This window comes from Notamacropus eugenii, chromosome 6, assembly GCF_028372415.1.
Source record: "Notamacropus eugenii isolate mMacEug1 chromosome 6, mMacEug1.pri_v2, whole genome shotgun sequence".
Lineage (NCBI taxonomy): Eukaryota > Metazoa > Chordata > Mammalia > Diprotodontia > Macropodidae > Notamacropus > Notamacropus eugenii.
Window position 1 is genome coordinate 108,309,833 of NC_092877.1, and position 6,126 is coordinate 108,315,958.

Below are 6,126 nucleotides of genomic sequence, written 5' to 3' on the forward strand. Positions count from 1 at the left end.
GGGCGGGGGAAGGACGGGGACCTAAGAAATCCTAATCTCAGATTTCTGGAAAGTCACTTTAATGTTTAGGTTCTCTTCTTCCACCATGGGACCTGATGATACAAAATGCATTCTGGTAATATTTTGCTCATGTTCCCAAATGTGCAGCCATACAACTTGAATGAATAGGGAAGCTGGGGTGGGGGGGTGGGGAGGGGGAGGGGTGGGTATAAACATGGGACAGGGGGATGCTTCTTTTGGCAGTGATCTGAAGATGAGTTTTAGGTTAAAGGGTGTGGAACTTGGGTGTTGGGAGGCCAAAGATTTAAGGAAGCAGAAGAATCTCATGGCAGGAGTTAAGTTGTGTGATGTAGCATGTGTTCAGTGTGCATGAATGGGTATGATGAAATGGTGTTGAATCCCAGGCTCTGACAATCATTGTCAACAGAAGATCAAGTTGCAACTATATTTATGTTTGAAGTTGTTAAATAATGAAACTAGTTACGTCTTCCTTTAAAAAACATCTAGTTTTAATATTCATGGGTACATTTTACCAGGTTTCCTTTTATAGTATATGAATATAAAAATCGCCTTTTTTTTTTTTGGTAAGTGTTTGACAGAGACTTATAGAAACCTCAGTTCTGGAAAAGAGGTTTTATTAGGTCCCTTCAGATCTCTGAAGCAAGAAAATTTGCCATCTCTTATAGATACGGAAGAGCTTTAGTAATATTCTAATCCAGTTTTAAGACTAGTCTAAAAAACTTAAGAGTGAAATGTAACAGATTAACAACTTGATCATTAAATTGATCAAGACCTATGTTGCTGCAAGATAACTTTTTGTTTTACTGGGTAGTAGGTGGAACTTAAGGCCTTTATCCCAGCAAGCAAGGACTTTGTGACAGTCAGGCCTATATTAGGTACTGTCCTTTATTGCTATATGTTTTTGCTTATTGATTTAAAGTAAATCAATAATTCCAAATACAAATTTCTGATAAGTAGAAATTTTATTTGGAATATTTAGTATTTGCATGAAAATGTCTCATCTTTCAGTTTTTTATTTGGATAGAACTGAAGCTAGAATTTTTGGCAATATATTAAGAGAAAGTAACAAGAAGTAACATGCTATTCATATGTGTAAGTTGATGCTTCTGTATTATTGGTAATAAACTACCAAAATACTGTAGTGTGTGAACCTAATTAACTTATGCTGTTGGTCTTCTAAAATATGTTTTTTCTTTACCTTTTAAACTTACGTATACCACATTGTTTCTTTTTTCAGTATTTTCAGTTGATTTCTTCTTTCTGTTTCTTTGTGGTTTCCAGTCATAGGTGCTTCTTTTTCTAGAGGCTCGTTGATGTTGCCTCTTGTAGATAGAAATCTGCTCTTGTCTTTCATGCTTGGCCCATTTCTAGAGCCACTTCTCAGTTTGAACTACGTTGAGGGAGGGAAGGATGTATTGATTTGGAGGTTCATAGCCTTAAACGGAAACAGCCCCCAGAGCATATTGTCCTGTGTGTTTGAATGAGGAAATTTAAACGTGTTAGTGAAGTTCTCAATTCTGGACTGAGGCTCAAAGGCTGAAGTTTTTCTCTTTTATATAAATAGCAAAATGGCGAAAACAGACAGCCAGTGTGTTGTCACCTTGCTGACCTCAGCAGAATAACTTGAGCTCATAGTGTTACTCAGATTCAAGGAAATCCTTGAATATTGGTTTGTGTAGATCCACAATCTACATGCAATATTAACTGAATCCAGATAGCTACTGCAGTTTCACATGTACATATGCTTTGTTTTTGTAAAACTACACTAGTTATTGAACTTTTTGTAAGCTGGCACTGAAACATTTTTTATAATGTTTTGTTGCACCATGTTTGAAGCTTTTACAGTGCAATAAATGTATTATTTTCTGAAGTAAACCAAAGGTAAATTTCTCATGGTTCTTGCTGCCTGCTGTAGCAGCACTTGAGGATCTTTTATACATTTGTAATAGATGAAAAATAAACCAGATTGCAAATCCTGTTGTTTTTTTTTTAAACCTAAACCATGTATAAGTCTTTGGTCCAAATTGTAGTGTAAAGTTTAAACTAAATTGCATTATATTAACCCATATGAGTGTATTTCCCTAAGCATAGTTATGTTGAAATAAACTTTATTAAAAAGTGGATTGCCTCAGTGTAAGTCTTATTTGTAGTCCTTGAAAATTATTTCAGTGTAATTGTAATTCAACATTTACTAGATACTCTGATGTGCAAGAGGGCCAATATAGACAGCAATCAGGGTCCCTTACAATTCCTAGTAAGAAGCAAGCATTTTTCTTAGGTAGTTGTTTTAGAGCCATTATAGTTAAATTAAAGTGGTAACTTGCAAAAAACAGTTGATATTTTGACATGAAATAAGAGGCTGTAAGTGAATATTGCAACTAGTACAAAGGCTGGCCTCTTCAGTAACTTGCACCCATTACTTTTGGTTTGGCTCTCTGGGCCCCGCAAGGAAATTCTTGATGCCTCTTCAGCATGACAGCCTTTTAAGTATTTGAACACTCCTATAATGTTTTCTGTGAATAGAACTTATTGACTGTAAGTTACCAGTGCTGCAGCTTGTCTTCATGTGGTATTGGTAAGTCTCTAACCAATCCTGGTGGTTTTCAGTGACCTTCCTAAAATGTGATTCCTGTAATTGAACACAGTACTTCAAAAGTGTCTAACTTAGGGCAAAGTATCATATACCCTTATTCCATCCAGCTCACATTAAGTTACTTGGCTCCCATTCACATTTCCCATATTTAATTTGAATTTAATCTTCCTTCAACCCAGTGTTACAAGTTATCAAATCTTTTTGACAGGCAGCTCTTGCGATGCAAAGTGTTAGCTGTCTCAGTTTTACATTAGATGAATGTCTATGCCAGTATCTGAGTCATTAATAAAAACACTAAACATCCCTGGAGCACTCCAGCGGAGACTTTGCAAATTGACCCAGACCATAAATGACTTATTCTTTGAGTCTAATCCTTTGATCAGTTTTGAACCCATCTTATTGTACTACTGTGCAGTGGGCATCTCCATCTTTTCCACCAGAAGAGTGTAAGTTGTAACAACTTTATCAGGCCGTTTGCTAGAATCTAGGTATGCTGTATTTAAAGGGTGACCTGTTCTTAATTAAACCTTAAGACTCTTTAAGAAAACATCATTTCTCAAGTAGTGTTGTAGTCTATTTAAAAAAAAAAAGGTAATTTCTGATGTTTCCTTTATTAGAAGCTAGGCCGGAATTTTTTTTTTTTTTTTTTTTGCTATTTAAGGCTTTTGATAATAAGAAAATCACATTTTTAAACTATAGAAGTGTCCACTGTTTTTCTTCCTCTTTGGAGGTGCTAAGATCATTGTAACAATTGGATCTCACCTTAATTGAATGTTATTTTACTGGAAGGAGAGATTTATTGCCATCTACTTGTCGAAGAAATTGTAGGGCTTCTTGGTTGGATTGCAGGTTGGACCTGATGACCTCTTAGGTCTCTTCCAACTCAATTTCTTAAAAACTATTGAAAATTAATAAATTGAAATAAGGTTGTTTACAAAGAGAAAAAAACTGGGCATGTCCCACTTGAATATGTCTAAATAGGCTATTAAAATGTATGATACTTAAGATACTATAGAAAGCCATGATTTTAATTAGTGTTTATAAGTTGCTATCATTGAAAATAAAATTACTTTGTATCCAGTCTTAGTTTTTTTATTATTGCCCTTTCTTACAGTAATTTCTCCCTAATAATACCCCTCCCCCCATATTGATTCCTTCCTTTAAACAAAAAACACGTCTTTTCTGACTGTACCCCATTCCACACTCATAATCACCTACCTCACTTGAGAGGAGGTCATTGGGTATCATCCTTTGCTCATAGATTGAGTTTGGTCACTATAATAAGAATGAATTTGTCTGTTAGTGACATTTTCATTCACAATGCAGAAGGGGGAAGAGATTAAGCGTTCATATAGCTCCCACTGTATGCTTGGCACAGTGCTAAGTGCTTTGCACAGGTTTTGTTTGGTCTTCACCACAACCCTGAGAGGTAGCTGGTGTTATCCCAAGACTATAGTTGAAACTGAAGTAAACAGATTAAGTGACTTCCCCAGGCTCACACAGCTAGTGTATGAGGTCATATTTGAACTTGGGTCTTCCTGACTCCAGCTCTTTTTCTACTGTCTCTGCTAGTACCTTTATTTTGCGTGTTTTAGTTCAGCTGATCTTTTAAGATTTGCAGAGTGATTTATAAAAAGCACAGTCACGACCTTGTGAGGTAAATGAAGACACAGGCTGAAATCTTAAGCAATTTGCTCAGGGTCACACAGCTAGTAAGTGTTCAAAGCAGGATTTCAGTTTTGATCTTTGGCAATTCCCAGGTTCAGTGCTCTACCCAATCATTTAGCTCATTTTCCTTTGAAACGTTTATTTTACTGAATGCCTTACACTGTTTCTTAGAGTGCAATAACACTCTACTCCAATCACGTAGCACAGTTGGTTAAACCTTGCCCCAGTTAATGGGTGCCATTTTCAACCCAACTTTTCCATAGGTAACCTTTTGGTAATGTTTCTGTACTTAACAAGATTAGTGCTAGCTACTTGATATACTAATGAATCCATTATATTTCACCATTGATCACTTATAGCAACAGATTGCCATCCTTCATATTTTCACCTTGTATGTTTTTATCTTTTTAAGTCATCTCAGGATACAGGAGACCTTCCTCTGGTTAAGTCTTTTATACTTTTTTGTATACATGACTTCATTGTTAATGTCTAGCAGCCTGCTTTTTGCCACGTGTCTTACATTTCAGGTTCCATAGGATTTTGTTTTGGTGTCAAATATTTTGAAAATCTAGAATCATCGGGAGAAAATTTACTTTAGGTGACCTTTTGTAGAAGTGAACAGTTTGGGATAATAGAGAACACTCATTTTCCAAATGTTACCTAGCCCCAGTCTCTCAGTTTTAGGTCCAATATAATTGACACGTGCAATAGATGTTCCATGTACATATTAATTTGTTAGGTGCATGCCATAGTCCAGATAATGTTTTTCACTGCTGAAGATTTCACAGAAGAAGCTTGATCTTTAAAAAAAAATTGTTTTTACTTCATCTGTGTTTCCCAGTGTATCCTTCTTCTCCCTGGAGAGCCATCCCTTACAATAAAGCAGAAAAGGAAGGAAACATTTCAGGAAAACTAAATATCAGAAAAGTCTGAGTCCATGCAGTATTCCAAAGCCGCACCTCACAGTCTTCAGAGTAGTGGGGAGGTGCCTTTTCCTATCTTCTTTGGAGTCAGGCTTGATCATTACAACTTAAAAGCAGCACTGATTATTTTGTTGTTCTTTTTGCTTAAATTGTTGAAGTAAAGCATCTCAAAAATAATATATATGATTATTTTTGAGATGCTTTACTTCATTTCATGTAATTCTTCCCATGCTTCTCAATTGACTATAAATTCAATATGAGTCAACAGTGTGAAATGGAAGCCAAGACATTTAACACAATTTCAGGCTACATTAAAAGAAGCATATTATCTAGAGCTGTAGATTTTTTTTTAAGAGGCCATTCTTTGCTTCATTTCTTATTAAGCCTTAATAACACTGAATAGGCACTGCTTCAGTCAAACTGAGACCTGATGAAGACCTTAGCTTAAGAAGACCAAGGTCTCCCACTGCATCCTGGGCCACCTCCAGTTATCCTGATCCCTATTTGGCCATTGAACCCCGATGGTTCTGAAGAAGACAGTAAGGCTGGTGACTTTGCACAGTCCTCCTTCACTTAAGTCCAATTCACTTACATGGCATAGCATCACCTCCCTGATGTCATGGTCCTCTTTGAGAATGAAGGATAAGCGGCAGCAACCTGGTCTGACAACGTCTGGAATGTTGTATTCGTATTCATTTCTGAGTATCAAGTTTTAGGAAGGACGTTGATAAATTGGAGAATGTCCGGAGAAGACAACCAGGATGGTTGCCGCATGTGATAATGAATTCATGGATGCTTAGCTAAAAGAAGCTCCTTTCTTCACCTTCCCGGAAAGGACAGATCCAAGGGAAAATGCTAGCTATATCTTAAAGTGCTTGAAAGGAGTGTGATCAGACTAGAATGTCCAATTAGGACTTCCCC